Here is a 21633-nt window from a genome sequence, read left to right on the forward strand (position 1 = left end):
ACACACACGCAGATGTTTCGCAGTCCTATCTTCCTTGACATCCTCACAGATTCTGCAAAAGTTGTCACTAGCAACCTTCAGTCTCTCTAGTGACCTATCATGGCGGACACAATGACTGAGACGTCTGTTATAGCCAGCGTTAGCAAAGTGGTAGACCTCTTCGTCTAGTTTGGGCCACATAATTGTGGAATGTTCACAACCTTCACTTTGTGACCATATGTCATTAGTTGCTCTTCGGGCCTGATACTGAGGATTAAACTTCAATTTCGCTAGAGTCATTACCACAGATTCCAGTTCCCCTGCAATGTGTTAGGTAGTTTCTAGTCTCCCGTGCTCATCTGCTCAATAATTCCCTGGGATATTTCTGTAGCCCGCCCAGAACAGAATGATTTTCAGAACAGGTGAATTTTTAACTGTTCAGCCTTCTAGTTAAGAGATATGCGACAGTCGAGGTGGATTTTGAATTCAGTAAAACATTCTCCAGGGATTTAATGGCTGCCTGGCCGTATGAGTATATATTTATGCCAATCGTCATTATGACATTACAACTTAGCCATTCCAACACTGTTATTTAATTGCAAGGATTTCAGCTTGATACACTCTACACATCCATAGTAAGTTGGCACTCAACTACTTCTGATTTACACAGAGTAGAGCGAAATTGAAACACAACCATTATAAGCTTTACAAACCCTGTCCTTTTCAAAAATAGCTGTATGAGGCTTAGTTTTCATGAAAAGTTCTGTATTCTATTCAACCAACAAGAATTCCTTTCCTTTTCCCATAGAGAACTCTTGGCCCCATGTCCTTTGCAACACTCTCATACCACATGCTCATTTTTACCACTCACATCATTGCAGCGTGAAATTGGCAAATAAACAGAAAAGCCTTGCTAACATGGAATACCACGGTCTGGGCAGATGATGGATCTCAAGGGGATTTTCACTATTTTTTGCTTTTCTCTTGGAAAACGTGACAAATTAAGAAAATGAACTGCAACTCCTCTTAGTAAATCTCAATACACAAGATAAGAGGTCAAATAGGGGAAGTACATTCAGGTGTGTGATTAAGTCATCAGCCAATATGCCCACAGGCTCGTTCGGCCAAGTATAGACCTGAAATCATGTGATGATCATAATAAAACTTTATGCACGAGCACACCGCAAGAACAACGGGAGATGTCTCCGTGCATTCTCATAGATTGATGGAAAATATCTTCTTGTTTCCAAGAACCATCAGGGGACACAGTGGTAACTAAGGAAGCGTAAGATGCATGATAAAATGTTATTGAATAAAATGCAACGAAAGTCAAGAAATGTCGTTACTGAATGAGATATAGGAGAGAAGAGGGATTTTTAGCTATGTGGTGTTCATAAGTAGAATATTGTGACAAATGTACACTGGACTAGAGCTGGCAAATAATCGATGGCACTATCGATATTTTAGTTTTTGTCTGGTCTCCGATTAGGACCAAATACTAATAAGTACAAGTCATTGTTCAATTGTGCATAACATAATATTGGTCTTTTTAGTTGCTATATCTAAAAATAAACCGATCTGAACCATATACGACACAGATGTCGAAAAGTCAACATAAGTCACTGTGTCAAATTTCAGTGACATCGGATTAAAAATGCGCCTTTTATGGGGAGAAGACTTTAGAAGACGAGATATCGGTCTACATGGCAGCTATATCCAAATCTGAACCGATTTGGGCCAAGTTGCAGAAAAATTGCGAAAATCCTAACACAACGCACTGTCCCAAATTTTGGCGAAATCGGACAATAAATGCGCCTTTTAAGGTCCCAAAACCTTAAACCGAGAGATCGGTCTATATGGTAGCTATATATAATTCTGGACCGATCTGTGTCATATTGCACATGTATGTCAAGGGGCTTTACTTAACTAACTGTCCCAAATTTCGGCGAAATCGGACAATAAATGCGCCTTTTAAGGACCCAAAACCTTAAATCGAGAGATCGGTTTATATGGCAGCTATATATAAATCTGGACCGATTTGGGCCAAGTTGCAGAAAAATGTCGAAAAGCCTAACACAACGCACTGTCCCAAATTTTGGCGAAATCGGACAATAAATGCGCCTTTTAAGGTCCCAAAACCTTAAACCGAGAGATCGGTGTATATGGCAGCTATATCCAAATTTGGACCAATCTGTGCCATATTGCACATGTATGTCAAGGGGCATTATTTAACTAACTGTCTCAAATTTCAGCGACATCGGACAATAAATGCGCCTTTTAAGGGTCCAAAACCTTAAATCGAGAGAACAGTGCATATGGCAGCTATATCCAAATCTGAACCGATCAGGGCCAAATTGAAGAAAGATGTGGGAGGGAGACAACTCACCGTTTCAAAATTTAGCAAAATCGGATAACAAATGTGGCTTTTATGGGCCTAAGACCCTAAATCTGAGGATCGGCCTATATGGCAGCTATATCCAAATCTGGACCGATCTGGGTCAAATTCACTAAGGATGTCGGAGGGCCTAGCACAACTCACTGTCCCAAATTTCAGCAAAATCGGATAATAAATGTGGCTTTTATGGGACGAAGAACCTAAATCTGGGCATCGGTCTATATGACAGCTATATCCAAATCTGTACCGATCTGGGCCAAATTCACTAAGGTAGACGAAGGGCCTAACACAAACCACTGTCTTAAAATTCAGCAAAATCGGATAATAAATGTGGCTTTTATGGGCCTAAGACCCTAAATCGGACGATCGGCCTATATGGGGGCTATATCAAGATATGGTCAGATATAGCCCATCTTTGAACTTAACCTGCTTATGGACAAAAAAAATAATATGTGCAAAATTTTAGCTCAATATCTTTATTTTTAAACACTTTAGCGTGATTTCAACAGACAGACGGACGGACGTGTCTAGATCGTCTTAGATTTTTAAGCTAATCAAGAATATATATATTGGGTTGCCCAAAAAGTAATTGCGGATTTTTCATATAGTCGGCGTTGACAAATTTTTTCCCAGCTTGTGACTCTGTAGTTGCATTCTTTCTTCTGTCAGTTATCAGCTGTTACTTTTAGCTTGCTTTAGAAAAAAAGTGTAAAAAAAGTATATTTGATTAAAGTTCATTCTAAATTTTATTAAAAATGCATTTACTTTCTTTTAAAAAAATCCGCAATTACTTTTTGGGCAACCCAATACTTTATAGGGTCGGAAATCGATATTTCGATGTATTGCAAACGGAATGACAAAATGAATATGCCCCATCCTTCGGTGGTGGGTATAATAAGCGATCCGACACTGAATGCATCCTCAAAGATACTTTGCGCCTATAGAGGGCGCAAATTTTCATCCAATTGGGCCAAAGTTTGTTCAATGATTTTTCTATTTTTCTCATGACTTCCAACTGACTTTATTAAATTTGGTATTATTTGGTCTTTGACTGATATTGCTTCAATATAAATCGATCTCCTGATTTTCGCTTCTCATTTTCATTTGATATATAGGTGATGGGAAATTAACGATAGTATCGATATTTATCATAAGAAATATCGAATGTTACTATTATCGATAGTTTGCCAGCTCTACAATGGATCCCTTAATCCCATTCTTTCTAGAGCAAGCCGACACATGTTCACCTCTGAAATCAGCTCAGTGGCAAGATCCCTTTGCAAATCATCTTCAAGATAAGAAGCCCAGACATAATGGTGAAGGGACAAAAAAGAAACACCTGATTGGGAGGTTGATAAACACTCATCTATAACTATTGGCTCCAGATCCATCCCTCTTTTTGCCCGCTGTTCCCCTAATATAGGTGCCTTGTTCTTTTGTAAAGTAAATCAAACGATTGGAAAATATATGGATTTACATGTATCGCTCTATCCTTTAATTCCAGTTTCCATTTTTCCATTTCACACCCCCACAAACCAATGTCTCATTCATGTGGTGGCTATGTAAGCTGTGAATATAGCCTTCCTTTTGTACTATGACTTTACCTGGTATCGTATACGGAGAAGGATGTGGTGATGGCAGCCAATATGCGGAATTTATTGACGGATATGGTTTAAACGATGTCGATGACGATGACGACGGCGTTGCCGTTGATGATGCTGACGTGGCGGACACAGACGATGATGAGTTAAATAAGGATGAGGCAATAGCTTTGGCAGTGGCAGCTGCCTCTATCACAGCTGCGGTTGAGACATACGGATGTAAGGCCAATGAGAATTTGTTGCTATTGCTGCTGCTGCTGCTGCTGCTGCTACCAGCAGTACTGAGGCTTGCACTGGTGTTGGTGTTTGTAACCAAGTTGATTTCCTTGCTTAATGCCAACGAGTAGGAGGCAAGGCTGGTGTTGGGATGATTGTTGCTGCTACTGGGAATGTGGACATTACCTGCTGGGTCTAGACCACCAACACTGCAAGTATCGACTACTTCAACCCCAGCACCACTACCACAACCATAGGCAGAACTGGTATTGTTGTTGCTGAGACTGAGAGTGGGGCTGTTGCAACAGTTATTATTGGATAAATTCTCAATTACCAACGGTAATTGCCTGTTTCTGTTGGATGTTGTCTCGTAGTTGTTGTTGTTGTTGCTGCTGGAGTTGGATGTTGGCCTGTTATTATTGTTACTGCAAGCATTTGCATAATTCGCCATTGCCGTTGCCAATGCCGTTGATGTTGACGCCAACGATGACGATGACGATGACGATGACGATGACGATGACGTTGATATCGGCATCAATGACATCGTTGACGATGACGGCATCAATGATGTTGATGCCGATGATGACGTTAGCACCGGAAATGTTGTTGATGATATCGACACATTTGGTGTTGCATTTGTATTGAACATTTTGCACGCCGCGCACCACAACCAAGGGCCAAATATTAAAGTCCAAAAAGATTTAATATATATGTTAACATCAAAGATGTTTGCTGGGATGTCAGCCAAACAAAAAATTCTTTATATTGGATTTCGATACCAAAAAAATTGCTGATTCTATTGATTAATTCATTGACCGCTGTCAGTCAACATTGTCCGCCTGCAACAACAAACAGTGAACCATCATGATTTGTAAGCAACAATATGAAATGGTAATGGTAATGAAATGTAAGCATTTCTACAGCTAACGCAAGGGTCAACAATCCGTATCCACCAGTACCGCAGATCAACAGCAAACACAGCAAAGCGGGTAACCTGACACCTCATGACGACAACAATAACAAAATCGTCAATCAGCAAGAAACCAATAGCAGCACCAGCAACAGCACCAACCAACAGCAGCAGCGCCAACAGCAGCACCAACCAACTTCAACCTAAGTTTAAGATTTTTGATTCAGTTCTGTAAAAGCACTCAAATTAATAAAAATAGAAATGTAGTAACTGTTAACTGGCGCCCAACAATCCATCAACGCACCCGGAGGCTGTGACCAAGGACCAAAAAAACACCCTAGAAGACCACAGAGGCTGTAGCTACAACTACCGGCTCAACACACGTCAACAAGTAAGCGGACGATTCTCCAAGTAGATTTAACGAAAGGACAACGAAATCGCCTCCATGGACGTATGGAAAATCTTTATAGGGATACATTTGTAAGTAGGCAGTGAACACAAAAAAAAATTTGTGAATCGTAGATTTAATAATTAAGAAGAATTTAAGTACAAAAGTGAAAAAAATGTGAAAACTCTGGTAGAGAAAAAAATTTTGGTGAATAATTAAAGAATTTAAAAATTGTAACTTCAGGAAATAGAAAAATCAATAGAATTAAGAAAAGTTGGAAAAAGTTAGATTTAATAATTAAGAAGAATTTAAGTACGAAAGTGAAAAAAAATGTGAAAACTCTGGTAGAGAAAAAAATTTTGGTGAATAATTAAAGAATTTAAAAATTGTAACTTCAGGAAATAGAAAAATCAATAGAATTAAGAAAAGTTGGAAAAAGTTAGATTTAATAATTAAGAAGAAAGCAGCGCCCATTGATTGAAACCGTTAATCTAGCACCTCCCAATCAACTATCAGTTCCGACATCGAATTCAACAAACTTTCCAAGAGACGTACCAAGATTATCTCAGATACCTTACTTCTAACGGTATTACGATCGAGGACGCTCGTAACTAAGAGGGGAGGTGTTAACATCAAAGATGTTTGCTGGGATGTCAGCCAAACAAAAAATTCTTTATATTGGATTTCGATACCAAAAAAATTGCTGATTCTATTGATTAATTCATTGACCGCTGTCAGTCAACATTGTCCGCCTGCAACAACAAACAGTGAACCATCATGATTTGTAAGCAACAATATGAAATGGTAATGGTAATGAAATGTAAGCATTTCTACAGCTAACGCAAGGGTCAACAATCCGTATCCACCAGTACCGCAGATCAACAGCAAACACAGCAAAGCGGGTAACCTGACACCTCATGACGACAACAATAACAAAATCGTCAATCAGCAAGAAACCAATAGCAGCACCAGCAACAGCACCAACCAACAGCAGCAGCGCCAACAGCAGCACCAACCAACTTCAACCTAAGTTTAAGATTTTTGATTCAGTTCTGTAAAAGCACTCAAATTAATAAAAACAGAAATGTAGTAACTGTTAACTTATATATAAGATTTTGTTTTCCCAAAATGTAAAACAAAATACAAACGAAAAAAAAATGCCAAAGAAACAAATCTCGACTACTATTAATCACTGCCGAATATGGATTTTTCTTGGGATATAAAGATTTTTCTTTCAATACATTTAGCACACAAAAGAGAGATAGATAGAAAAAAACCACATATTATTGTAAAAAGACTTCTTTTCTGATGGTATGTGAGCCTGGGGTGTGTGTGTGTGTAAGAGTTATAAGTCTTCATAGCTAAGTTTTCCATAATTGCAATAGAACCATACCATGGAAAATATATCAAATAAGCTCTGAGTAATTACATCTTTACATTTCATTTTGCAAAACTTGTTCCTGCAGTTCTCTTTAAAAGTCATTCCGAGCTGTAGTGATATAGAGATGTACTGGCCACAGTGTCCAGAATCATATTTCGGCGATCTCCAAGATATTTTGTGTCAAAGAATAAAAGGACCATGCGAGTGCAGAAGATTGTAGTCCATCGTGCATACTTACATTTTACAAAGACTTTTCAAGAGTTTTGCAGGAAAAAGAGTTAAAGGATCATTATTAGCATGGTATGAATGGCCTTGAAAATAAATGTAGCCATGTCTGTCCGTCTTACGAAATCGTAGTAGGTAAGATTGAGTTAGGTTGAAAAGAGGGTACGGATATTAATACGCCCCATGGCACTATGGATATACACCTAAGCCAGTTATCGGCTTATTGTGCGCTCTAAAAACTGAGTATTCTTCAATTATGTCAAAAACTTATTATTTGGGTAGGTTTATGACGTTTTTGACGTATTTATTATACGTCAGAGTTTTCGACAAACCATCTTTGGCCGTTATAGAGAGTGTTGGTATTCGAAAGTGGCGGCGAAGAGGATACAACGGAACCGATCCTTGGTGACGTTATAGAGTTGGAGAAGAAGGTTGTAGCAGTAACCTGGCTGAAGATCAACAAGGCAGTGGGAGCCAATCGGTTGCCAACTGAACCATTTAGGATTGATGGTAACACGGTAATGATTGGCTGGAATGATACTACCCATTGAATTGACCGGTCCCGAACTTGAAATAAAATGTTAACCGACAGTTACGTAACTTGTCCTTCACAGTTACGTTATGATTACGTGACTGTTCATTCACAGTTACGTTACGATTCGCAACATCTTTGAAGAAGTACATTCCAATGATGCCACCAGCCCATAAACCGCACCAAACTGTGAGTTTTTCTGGATGTATTGGTAGCTCTTGAAATGCTTCTAGCTGATATTCACTCCAAAATCGACAATTCTGCTTATTTTTGTACCCATTGAGCCAAAAATAAGCTTCGTCGATGGAATGGAAGAAGCGCGCGACAATCTTTCCTAACAGTGCACGCATTTGGCAATAAAATTCATTAACTTGCAAGCGTTGTTCGTTTATAAGACGATTCATGGTTAAATTGTAAACCAAACTGAAGATTTTTGACAGTGAAACAAAACACGAAAATTGCGTGAGCTGCTAAAACCAGTGTTACCAAAAAGATAATAGCTAAAAATTTACCTTTTACTTTGTTGGAAGACAGAGCAAGCATGCATGGGTGGTCTTTATAGCCAAAGTTGGAAAAATAGACTACAACCATATGTCATCGTTCTTGCTCAAACCACTGAAAGGACTTGAAGATTATAGAGGATCTCAAATAGGGTATAACAAGTCCACCTATGAGGCGGCATTTTTGTCTCAATGGGTAGGTAAATAAGCAGAATTGTCGATTTTGGAGCTAGAAGCATTTCAAGAGATACCAATACATCCAGAAAAACTCACAGTTTGGTGCGGTTTATGGGCTGGTGGCATCATTGGACCGTACTTCTTCAAAGATGATGTGAATCGTAACGTAACTTTGAATGGTGAGCGCTATCTCACGATAGGAGAACATTTTATTTCACGTTTGGGACCGGTCAATTCAACGGGTAGCATTATTCCAGTCAGGTTAATCATTACCGTATTGCCTTCAATCCTAAATGGTTCAGTTGGCAACCGATTGGCTCCCACTGCCTTGTTGATCTTCAGCCAGGTTACAGCTACAACCAAGTCACTGGACATTGTTATGTCCAGTAAGGCTGTCGGACGAGTGTACAACTTTTAAAGAAATCAAATCGGGAAATCTATGATACTTCCGGAGGTTGGGAAGACACAAGTGTACTCCACGTATCCAATTTCAAACTAATCAGACTAAAACCGTGGAGCATTGAGAAGTCAAATATTGTGAGCTGTTTATATGGGGCTATATCTTCTGAAAGATGTATCAGTGCGGGATGTCATATTGGTGTTGAAGGTATAAACTTACTTCACATGCCAAAATTTCAGACCAATAAGGTACATCTTGAAGCTTCTAGAACTTCTATAGTCTCGAAAAGTCAAATCGAAGCAACACTTTGTAGGGAAGCAATATGCAAATCTGCGACGGCGAACTGGGCTACCGAAAATAGTCTTGGCGTCTGCGACTGTGAATTGGGCTACCGAAAGTAGTCTTGGCGTAAATCCATCTGAAACGGAAGATGTTCCCTTTAGCAGCAGATACAACTTGTGCACAGTGGAACCTGACTTTTTGGGAGAAGAAAATGTATTAGACAGGAAATTGAACTTCAAATGCAACATTTTGAAAAGGACAAGATAGGCCCTGTACGTCTGCCAAATAGCCAATGGCAAAAGTTGGGGATTTAAACAGCGCGTCATGCATTGAATAAATACAGCAGTTGTCAGACCTTATATGGTGTTGTGATCTGCTGGACGACGTTTAAAAGTCCACCTACTGCCGTATCCAAAGGATGGTTTGTTTGTGCATCACAACCGCACTGAGGACGTTACCATCTGATGGATTGAATTAAATGTAACACCTAATGCCTCTGTGCATTGTGGCTTGGCAAATTACTGCGACTACTGCTATAAGGTCAGGGTAGCCTTCTCTCTAGTAATGCGGCGGCTACATACACTGTGTTCTCCCTAATACAATGCCCGATGTTCCAGGCACAATAACCGAGCCGCTTTTTGATAAAAAAATTAGTGTCACATATTCCTGATAGAATCGATTGGAACTACGATATCCCTGGTAATAGATGTTACATAGACTTCTTTAGAGATGATTCCAAACTAGACGACCAGGTGGGCTTTGGGTTGTACTCTGAAGATCTAGAACTGGTCATATCGAAAAGGTTACCCGACCACTGATGTGTGTATCAAGCGGAGATCCTTGCAATTAAGGAAGTGGAGGAATGGCTAAGATATAATGTCATAACGACGATTGACATAAATATCTTCTCAACAGACAACCAGGCAATCATTAAATCCCAGGAGAACGTATTTCTGAACTCAAAGACCGCGCTCGACTGTCGCAGACCTCTCAACGAGATGGCTGAAAAGTTCAAAATTCACCTGTTCTGGGTGCCCGTCCACTGCGATATCCAAGCGAGTTGTAAAGCAGACGAGCTTGCGAGACTAGGAACTTCTTTAAACATCCAGGGAAACTGGAATCTGTGGGTATGCCTCTATCGACATGTAAGCTAAATTTTCAGGACCAGGCCCGAAGGACAACGAATGATAGATGGTCACAAAGAGGGGGCTGTGAGTATTCCAAAACTATGTGGCCTAATCTAGACTTGAAGAGGTCTACCGCTTTGCTGTCACTGGCTAGAATAGACATCTCAGGAAAACATGCTGACAGACTGAAGGTTGCCAGCAACGACTTTTGCAGAAGCTTTCGAGGACATCGAATACGAAGGGACTATAGAACACCTTCCGCATGTGTACCCAGCACTAGCAGTCAGAATGAGTTCCACTTTAGGGTCTCATTTCTCTGAGAACCTATCTGATTTAGCGGATGTGAACATTCGCAAGTTGTTGGGATTTTTAAAGCGATCTGGATGGCTCAACGGTAGAAACTAGTATGCATTTTCCTCCTTCTGTTGCTCTGGTATCACAACGGATGAAAACGTCTAAGTGAGTCTGATGGCAGACTGCCACTTAAACCTAACTTAACTTAACCTATGGCAGGGCGAACGATAGTCACTCTCGCCTTCTACCACATTCATTTATTACCCGAGTGTCGTCCTAGTATCTGAACGCTGAACACACATTAAACATCTGCTATTTGCAGCCCAAGGAGGGTTTTCAGCACCACCAAAGAAACTCTCAAGCGAGTTCGAGCCATAGTTAATCAAAGGCGAAGACGTAAGGAAACCCAAACTGGACACCCTCAATTTGTTCATCTTCACCCTAGTAAATGTAACTTTTCCCTCCAACATTTCATTAAGGACCAGGAGACAACTTTCTGTGATATCAATTTGTTTTGCCTGATTCAAGTTTAAGCTCTATGATAAGGAACCTCTCTTTATAGTTTAGGCCAATCTTGGTAACTCGCCCATTTCAACCTGACTGAATATCAACAAGGCAGTGGCAGCCAATGGGTTGCCAACTGAACTATTTAGGATTGAAAGCAACACGGCAATGGGGAACCTAGCTGGAATAGTGCTACCCGTTGATTGAAATCTACGTCTGGGTTTGATATCTCTGCGAACTTGATACAACTTTGTTGAAAGACAGAGCAAGCCTGCATGGATGGTCTTTATCGCCAAAGTGGAAAAAATAAACCACAACCATCTGTCATCGTTGTTGCTCAAACCACTGAAAGGACTAGAAGGTTAGAAAAGGACTGATTTGGCGGAACTTCAGTGGGGCACAATACGCGCATACCTAAACAGTACGCTGGCGGGAAGCCAAGACATCTTTAAAACTGAAAAAATTGTTGTGGGGGCAAGGGGTCCACCAGAATATCTCTCGGTGCACAAATTATGTGATGCGCGACATAATCATCAACGCGAACTTAGAAGATAGTGTTTTCAGAAGAAAGGTGACAAGGAGAACTGGTCAGGGAGAGGTGTTCTAACTGATTCTCTGGAGCCTAGTGAAAAATCAAACTGATCATATTGGCCGACAAAATCGATCTAATGATATGATGTAAATTTCTGGCGACTTTCAGCAAGATCAAGGAAGTGTCACTGTGAGACTATCCAAATAGGCGAAGCTAAGCAAGACGGGAGATAAAGTATACCAGATTATAGATTCCCTTTTTAGGAAGGAATCACTTTACAATTGTCGAATGAGATTAAATATTAGGCCTTGTCCTCGATTCGACTGTTCTGCAAAGGGAATGCGGAGGAAAGATTACGAAAGCCTCTGTGTGCCTTTTACTACTGCAGAAGGATGTTCGGTAGGAAGGGGAGATTAGCCTGAAGACGTTGTACTGAATGCACATGACCATTCTAAGACCAGTGCTGACAAAGACTCGGAAAAAGAAGTTCAGCAGGTGCAAAGTAGGTTTAGAAGCAATGCTGTATATGGAACCTATTCAGCTTTCATTTGGAACTGTGCCGCCAATATTGCGCTTAGGATGAAATAACTTTGCATGCTGAATGAGAGCGGGTATGGTCACTGTTCCATACTGAATACTACGTATGCGGTGAGTAGACTGAGACTCAGACTACCTGGCACCGAGACTGATTCGAGACAAAATCTTCTGAAATCGATTTTCCGGCAGAGAGAAGTGGGGGCAGATGCTGCGTTTGAAGAGGATGATACCTTTATCTTCAAAGAATGCGTCAAGGTGGAGTCTGGGACGTATTTTAGACTGCCGGATGCGAGGTGGTGAGAGTGAAAAAGTGTACTCCATGTTCCAAATTTCAACTAAATGGGTAAATAAAATTTTAAGTATGCAGTCAAATCTGAGAAGCGGTTTATATGGGGGCCATAAGCGTAGAAAGGCCTCCGGGGTGGCCTGAGCACACCCCAGAAAGTTTTAACTCTCCCAGAATCTTAGCTATATTTGGTGTCCATACTAAATTGAATATAGAAAATTTTAAATTAAAAGAACGCAAAGTAGCTTCTTTGACTGAAAGTGTCTAGACAATACTGAATTTGTGCTGTAAGCTCGAGATGCTAGAAAGAGAATGGCGAAATATATCCACTCTACATAAGCATAGAGGGCTAATATCTGAAAGCTCACATGTTAACGTTGCCAGAAAAACCTACCATGATAGGTGTGATTGGAAGTGTGATGATGGGTTTGTAGCTGTTGGTTCTGTATATGTCAGAAAAATATATAAAATATGTAGAAATTCTAAATCTAATTTAACATTTAGGATAAATTTTGCCAGATGGAACAAATTTTTTTTAAAAAATTTTTATTTATTTATTTTTTTTTTATTTTAAATAACAATAATTTAACCACAAAAACATAAAGTTTTAATAAAAACCATCTACACAAAATAAAATTTTTTTTTGTTTACACGAATAGCCGAGGCAAGTTATTTTTTTTAGGACTTTCAACACTCAATCATGTTTTTTACATCAAATGTTCATAATTTCGATTTGTTGCCCAATAATTGACATTTTTGTGTTAAAAACTTTAATTCACTTGTAATTAAACACAGAATTCACAATCTAGCGGTGGTGGTGGTAGTGGTAGTCGCAAATAAGAACATTTAATTTTTTTTTTAATTTTTTTTCTTTTTGATAACACAAAGATGGATACTTTACAATTTGGTTATTTGTCACTTTGAACAAGTTTTTGTTTTTTTTTTTCTTTTACGTATATAAATCACACAGTTTGGCTTTAAGTTTAAATTTTTAAACGATTTTGTTTTTTTTTTTTTTTTTTGTATAATTGAACAATTAACACGTAATATATATAAAAATTTTCAAATACAAAAAAGAGAATGGTCTAGCGGACGCCGGCAATTTTATGCGCGTTACGTTGCATTATTTATCAGTAAATGTTGGCTAGGACATTTAATCAAATCATTTGGACCCCATCGATTGATTGCCAAATGAAATTTTTTTTGTATCACCCCTTTCTGGTGCATGGTGATTTATTTTCGTCTCTATTTGTTCTCTTTTTTTTAATTTCTTGTTGTTGTCACGTTTATGTTTTGCTTGTTTTATTCGAACTCTAAAAATAGTTTGATTTATCAGCGAACTTTCAATTGATTTGAAATTGCAATGTGGCTGCGATTTTGTTGTGGCAACAAAAGAGCAAAGGACATTTGCGGATTAAATGAATTGGGCAGATGAATTTCCACTATGGTTGTGGGTTTTTTGCCTATTTAGCAATGATGCGCTTTAGAGTCGATTAGTTTTTGTTGTTGAATTGCATATGCAGTTGCCATAAGGGGTGATACAATCAGGCAAGTTAAAAGGAAGAATATAGGGTTATTATACCCTACACCACAGAATGGGCACACACTTTTCTAACAGAAATATGAAATTGCCAACCTATAAAGTATATATCTTTTTGAATGTCACACAGTGGGATAGAATCGAAAAAAAAATTGGAAAAATGTAAATTTGAGAACGTCTAGAGATAACTCTTTGAAATTTGAAATGATTGAAGCTAAGATCTTGAGCAAAATTTCAAGGCTCTAGGTGCTCCGGGCGCCCCTTGGTAAACATGTGGTTGTGGGTATATAAATAAGACGGAGAAACACGGATATATGGTTGCCCAAAAAGTAATTGCGGATTTTTCATATAGTTGGCGTTGACAAATTTTTTCAACGGCTTGTGACTCTGTAATTGCATTCTTTCTTCTGTCAGTTATGAGCTGTTACTTTTAGTTTGCTTTAGAAAAAAAGTGAGCGAAATTTTGTTTACATTCGTTTGTTTAGCGTCAATTTTAATATGGAGCCCACAAAGGAGCATTTTCGTCATATTTTACTTTATTACTTCCGTAAAGGAAAAAACGCGGAGCAGGTTGCTAAAAAGTTACGAGATGTGTATGGTGATAAAGCCTTAAAAGGAAGACAGGGTCAAAATTGGTTTCGCAAATTCCGTTCTGGAGATTTTTCACTTAAAGATGAGCCACGTTCAGGTCGGCCAAATGAAGATGATGATGACCAAATCAAAGCATTAATCGAATTGGATCGTCATGTAACTGAGCGTGAGATAGGAGAGAAGTTAAATATACCAAAATCAACCGTTCATTATCACATAAAGAGTCTTGGACTGGTGAAAAAGCTTGATATTTGGGTACCACATGTATTGAAAGAAATTCATTTAACAAACCGAATCAACGCTTGTGATATGCACCTTAAACGCAATGAATTCGATCCGTTTTTAAAACGAATCATAACTGGAGATGAAAAATGGATTGTTTACAACAACGTTAGTCGAAAACGATCATGGTCCAAGCATGGTGAACCAGCTCAAACCACTTCAAAGGCTGATATCCACCAAAAGAAGGTTATGCTGTCTGTTTGGTGGGATTGGAAGGGTGTGGTATATTTTGAGCTGCTTCCAAGGAACCAAACGATTAGTTCGGATGTTTACTGTCAACATTTGGACAAATGGAATACAGCCATCAAGGAGAAGCGACCAGAATTGGTCAATCGTAAAGGTGTCATATTCCACCAGGACAACGCTAGACCGCACACATCCTTGGTCACTCGCCAAAAACTGAGTGAGCTTGGCTGGGAACTTTTGATGCATCCACCATATAGCCCTGACCTTGCACCATCAGACTACCATTTATTTCGATCTTTGCAAAACTCCTTGAATGGTAAAACTTTCGGCAATGATGAGGCTATAAAATCGCACTTGGTTCAGTTTTTTGCAGATAAAGGCCAGAAGTTCTATGAGCGTGGAATATTAAATTTTCCAGGAAGATGGCAAAAGGTTATCGAACAAAATGGCAATTATATATTTGATTAAAGTTCATTCTAAGTTTTATTAAAAATGCATTTACTTTCTTTTAAAAAATCCGCAATTACTTTTTGGGCAACCCTAGATAAGCTATGCAAGATACAAGACAGCAAAAACAAGTAAGAACATCCTAAGTTCGCTTGGGCCGAATCTTGAGAACCCAGCACAATGAATTCTGCTAAAAATGGAAACAAGTTAACTTAGTTGAAGGACATATGTATATTCCATGTAAAAAATTTCTGCCAAATAAGCCACACATGGAAGATTTTTGTGGCCATAGAATCAGGAGATTAATTTATATGGAATACTAGCCGAACCAGGCCCGCTCCGCTGCGCCTTCTTTAACTCTTTAGTATTTTTTTAGGGTGGGGACACTTCGCCCTGAATGCGGATATCGAATTCGTGCCCTTGTAGCCTATGACGCTGAACGCGTTCGAATCCTGGCGGGAACATCGGACAAAGCGATATTTGCGAGGCACAATGCCATGCTTGGTCATTTCAAAAATGTCCCCCAAAGAGGTGTCGCACTGCGGGACGCCGTTCGGACTCGGATAGATACCGCCTAAACCCAATATCTAAAAATTTTATAACCTATGTTTCCTTCCAGACAAACGTACACAATTTATGTAAATTTTAAGAAAATCGGTTCATCCAAGTATCATATAGTCATAATGGGTCTAACGGTGAAGGGTTCGCCCCCTTCCGTTATCAATAAATTATGAAGCCTATTCCTACTTCCCGACAATAATCGTACTCTACTCCCGAATACCCTTCATTTGAGTCCCACATTGTCATGATCGTCAAATAAACTTAATTTAAGGGGTTTTGGGGCTGTGGCAGCCCCCCTGGTACTTGGATCCAACTTTTATTATAAAATTTGTACTCTACTCTTGAATACCTTTTATTTGAATCCCATATTGTTCCGAGCGGTCCACTTTTATTTTTGGGTAGTACTTTTGGGGTAAGGGGGAGGGTCCGCCCCTCACCCGATATCGAAAAATTATATAGCCTATGTTTCCTTCCAGACCAACATACACAATCTGTGAAAATTTCAAGGAAATCGGTTCAGCCGTTTTTTGGTCTATACGGAACAAACAAACAAACACAAATTGAATTTTTATACCCTCCACCATAGGATGGGGGGTATACTAATTTCGCCATTCTGTTTGTAACTACTCGAAATATTCGTCTAAGACCCCATAAAGTATATATAATTTTGATCGTCGCGACATTTTATGTTGATCTAACCATGTCCGTTCGTCTCCCCGTCCGTCTGCCCGTCCGTCCATCTGTCTGTCGAAAGCACGCTAACTTCCGAAGGAGTAAAGCTAGCCGCTTGAAATTTTGCTCGAATACTTCTTATTAGAGTAGGTCGGATGGTATTGTAAATGGGCCATATCCGCTCATGCTTTGATATAGCTGCCATATAAACCGATCTTGGGTCTTAACTTCTTGAGCCTCGAGCCTCGAGCCTTGAGCATAGAGCCTTGAGCCTAGAGTGCGCTATTCTTATCCGATTGGAATTAAATTTTGCACTACATGTTTTGTTATGATATGCAACAACTGTGCCAAGTATGGTTAAAATCGGTCTATTACCTGATATAGCTGCCATATAAACCGTCTTGACTTCTTGAGCTTCTAGAGCAGCCCATTATTCTCATGATGTCTGATTTAGGGGTGTTTTCGGGGGTGAGGTGATCCCCCGGACACTTGGCCCTAAAAAAATATCAGCATCGTGCTTTTCTTTCATATACCATTTATTTAAACCCCATATTGCCGTTGGCTTAGGGGAGTTTAAAGGATGAGCCGTCCCCCAAACACATGGCCCTAAAATAGGTTATCAAATTCTTTTTCAAATCTTAAACACCTTTCATTTTAGCCACATATTCCCATGGTCGAAAAATTGTTACCCTTTGGGGGGTGTTTTGGGAAAGGAGTGATGCCCTAAATACATGGTCCTACATTTGGATATCAGATTCGTATTCTACTCGCAAATGCCTTTATTTGAGCACCATATTTCGATGGTCAGTAAAAAATTGCTGTTGGTGGGGTATTTTGGGAAAGGGGTAGACCCCCAAAAAATTGATCCCGAAATTGGGTATCAATTCTTGATCTATCCCCCAATACCTTTCATTTATGCCCCACATTGACATGGTCGGTAAATATGCCCGATCTAGGGGTGTTTTGGGGATTGGGGTGGTCCCCCAAACACTAAGCCCGGAAAATATATCAGCAACGTGCTCTATGCTCATATATCTATATATCATTTATTTGAACCCCATATTGCCATTGGCCTCAAAATTGGATATCAAATTCCTTTTCTTATCTAATTTAAACTACTTATTTTAAAAGTCAGTACATATGTTCGGTTTGGGGTATTGGCCCTAAAAACTTTAAATATTTAGTTCCACTCTCTTTAAGACCCAAATTATCTTGGTGAGCAATATTGGGGTTTATTATGCTGGTGGGACATCCCCTAGACAGTTGGTTCCGAATGTTGATATCAGATACATGGTCTACTCCCGAATACCTTTAATTTGAGGCCCATATTTCCATAGTCGGCAAACAAGACCGGCTTGGGGGTGTTTTGGGGGATGGGCGGCCACTCAGTGAGTTAGCCTTGAAAATGTATATCGGATTCGAGATCTACTCTAAAAACCCTCTTATTTGAGCCTCATATTGCAATAGTTAGAAAATACTTACTGGGGGTGGGGTGGCCTCATAGACACTTTTCCCAAATATTGATATGAGATTCGTGCTATACTCCCAAAGACCTTTAATTAGAGCCCCATATTGCTATGCTCGTAAATTTGTCCCCTTTCGGGGAAAGGGATGGACCCCTAGAAACTTGGTCGCACATTTGGATATCAGATTCGTATTCTACTCGCAAATGCCTTTTATTTGAGTCCCATATTGCCATGGTCGGTAAATATGTCCGATTTAGGAGTGTTTTGGGGTTGGGGTGGTCCCCCAAACACTTGGTCCAGCAATTGGTTATCAGATACGTGTTCTAATCTTATATACCTTTCATTTGAGTCCCACATTGTCATGATTGGTGAATATATATATTTGGTAGGTTCTGGGGTGGGGCGCCCCCCCTTGGTACCCCATCCGAAATTTGTATACCAAATTTTTATTTTTAATATACTATATGAGAGCACACAAAATTTTGCTTAAATCGGCCACCCATCACCGAGATCTGGCGTTTCTGAAAATTATCGTAAGGGGGAGGGTCCGCTCCCCCTTCATATATCAAAAAAATTTAAAACCCTATTTTCACAAAAATTTTCAAATTTGGACCACGTCAAAAGGGGGTCCACGTTTATGGGAGCAGCGAAGATGACCGGGACAGCTAATTTGTTATATAAAATTTCAACAAAATTTATGGAGCACTTGAATTATTAACGTAAACTTCTATAAAATCAGTTTTAAATTTTAGAAATTTTCACTCAAAAAAATATCGGCCATTTTTTTTACAAAATTAAAATTTCTTTATTTTTTTTATTCTTTTATTCTTTTAATTTGAATTAGTTGCTAAAATTCAAATTATATTCACATGGACTTAGTTAATTTATGTACTTACATATATTCAATCATCCTATGATGCTATCACCAAACAACAATGATGGCAAATGAAAGCGAAAGACTTTCGATAATAAATGCCGCTGGAATCTTCCTTTTTTTTCCAATTTCACTTTGGGATTTTGTGTGCTAAACACCCGGTATTTACAATAAATGCTTTAACATTAAGTCTTATATATCCTTGGGCTTAACGTAACACATACTATGACACTTAGGGAACGCGTTCGTAATATGTCATTCAAATGCGATCATTGGAACACTTGCATCCATATCCACGCACACACTCACACAATTGAACAATTCAAAATATTTGTATTTTTTCTGTTTGTACGTTTTCTTGTTGTCTTCTTTTAAGTGATTGCTGCTTTTCTTATTGTGATATATGTATCTGTGATTACTTTTGGTATTATTTTAGATGAAAACCCGATTAACGCCCATTGACACCATCTCAAGTTGGTTGAAGTCTGCAGCCAGTATAGCAGGCAAATGGGTTGGTGGGGGTCGTAAGGACGTAAGACAGACAGAAAAATGTGCACGGCATTATCGTAATTCACGCAGAAAATTGTTGATTTCGATACGAAAATGCTTGGCGCATGGAAGACCGATTAGAGTTTAAAAATAAATCAAACAACAGTCGATGGTGCCAATGTGTTTCTCGTTGATTTTTTTTTATTTTTTGCCACTTTTGATTTTTTATACTTTGTCGCATTTGTTGACAATATCAGAATTCACAACAGAAGACAGAAGGCAAAATTGAATGTGTGTTTCTTAGGGAGGGTCGGTCTTCTTGTGTGTGTGAAATACACCATGTCCAAACGAGAAAACAAGTTTGGCAGGGAGTTCTACAAAACAATTCACAATTCTTGGGAAATTCAAAGGAGAACGGTCTGGTTGGATATGGACAGTAGGGTGGGTCGAATTGTAAGTACGAAAAACACCTGGTGGGAATTAGTTATTAGCCCATCTTCTGATTTGCATTCATGAACACCATGAGGGCACCAAACTTTTTGTTGAATCCTAGTCAGTAAACCTGTACATTAGGGTTGAAGAATTTTTTCAGTTTTTAATATTGTAATTTAAAACAAATTTGCAAGAAATTTTTACCAAAACAGGATTAAAAATCCTAATCAGGTTTTCGTTCTTTAATCATGTTCTTGTGGTTAAAGGCTGGTACTGTGTTCGCTACATGTGTACGCTACATTTTTTCGCGGTTACTTTTTTTAGATAGTGGATTTTGAAGCAAAAAAATATGCTGATTTCATTCAGTAGGACATTTCCCCGTTACTTTTATCGTTTAAGGCTGGTACAGTATTCGCTTTTCGCTACATTTTTTCGCGGTTACTTTTTTTAGATAATCGACTTTGAAGCGATAAAAACAGGCTGATTTCATTCAGTAGGACATTTCCCCCGTTACTCTTATCGTTTAAGGCTGGTACTGTATTCGCTGTTCGCTACATTTTTTCGCGGTTACTTTTTTCAGATAATGGACCTTGAAGCGATAAAAATATGCTGATTTCATTCAGTAGGGCATTTCCCCGTTACTTTTATAGTTTAAGGCTGGTACAATATTCGCTTTTCGCTACAGTTTTTCGCGGTTACTTTTTTTAGATAATGGACTTTGAAGCGATAAAAACATGCTGATTTCATTCAGTAGGACATTTCCTCCGTTACTCTTATCGTTTAAGGCTGGTACTGTATTCGCTTTTCGCTACAGTTTTTCGCGGTTACTTTTTCAAATAATGGACTTTGAAGCGATAAAAATATGCTGATTTCATTACATATAACATATTGTCATTGATATTTATAGCCTACACCAGGACTGTGATACTTATACCCTATACCACTACTGTGGTACAGCGTATAATAACTTTGTGAATACGTTTGTAACATCCAAAAGGAAGAGAGATAGACCCATTGATAAGTATACCGATCGACTCAAAATCACTTTCTGATTCGATTTAGCTATGACTGTCTGTCTGTCTTTCCGTCTGTCTGTCTGTCCGTGGTAATTTGTGTACAAACTACAGTTCGCAATTTTCATTCTATCGTCTTCAAATTTGTTTCCGGCATGTTTTTCAGCCTAGAAACAAAGCCCAATGAAATTGGAAAAAATTGGTTCAGATTTAGATATAGCTTCCATATATATGTTCGTCCGATTTGCAGTAATAATGCAATAAAATGATCATTTGTCAACCGATTCTCTCAAAATTTGGCAGGAGGTAAATTCTTATGACTCTCCACATTATTGGTGAATTTCATAGAAATCGGTTCAGATTTAGATATAGCTCTCATATATGCACTCCTAGAGCCATTGCAAGCTCATTTATTGACCCATCTTGCCAAAATTTTGGAAAACGCTTTCCCCGACGACTACCACAATATATGACAAGTTTGCTTGAAATCGGTTCAAATTTAGATATAGCTCCCATATACATGTTCGTCCGATTTGCAGTAATATTGCCATAAAATGGTAACTTGTTAACCGATTCTCTCGAAATTTGGCAGGAAGGATTTTCTTATGACTCTCGACATTATTGGTTATTTTCATAGAAATCGGTTCTGATTTATATATAGCTCTCATATATATACATCGCCCGATTATAACTTCTGGAGTCACAGCAAGCGCATTTATTGATCCATCTTGCCAAAATTTTGCAAAACGCTTTCCTCGACGACTGCCACAATGTATGAGAAGTTTGCTCGAAATCGGTTCAGATTTAGGTATAG

The 21633-nt window shown here is 38.9% G+C and overlaps 1 protein-coding gene and 1 long non-coding RNA gene across 11 annotated transcripts in view; one reads left to right on the top strand and one right to left on the bottom strand.

The window, feature by feature from the left end:
- Nucleotides 1-21633, bottom strand: part of LOC106082527 (CUGBP Elav-like family member 2) — a 632612-nt gene that overhangs the window by 162978 nt on the left and 448001 nt on the right. The gene's annotated exons all lie outside the window — the stretch shown is intronic.
- On the top strand, nucleotides 4902-5655 carry LOC131996368 (uncharacterized). Its single transcript, XR_009397817.1, has 2 exons — nucleotides 4902-5062; nucleotides 5115-5655. It is a non-coding gene; the product is annotated as an uncharacterized LOC131996368 (long non-coding RNA).

This window comes from Stomoxys calcitrans, chromosome 3 (genome assembly GCF_963082655.1).
Source record: "Stomoxys calcitrans chromosome 3, idStoCalc2.1, whole genome shotgun sequence".
In the NCBI taxonomy this organism is placed as follows: domain Eukaryota; kingdom Metazoa; phylum Arthropoda; class Insecta; order Diptera; family Muscidae; genus Stomoxys; species Stomoxys calcitrans.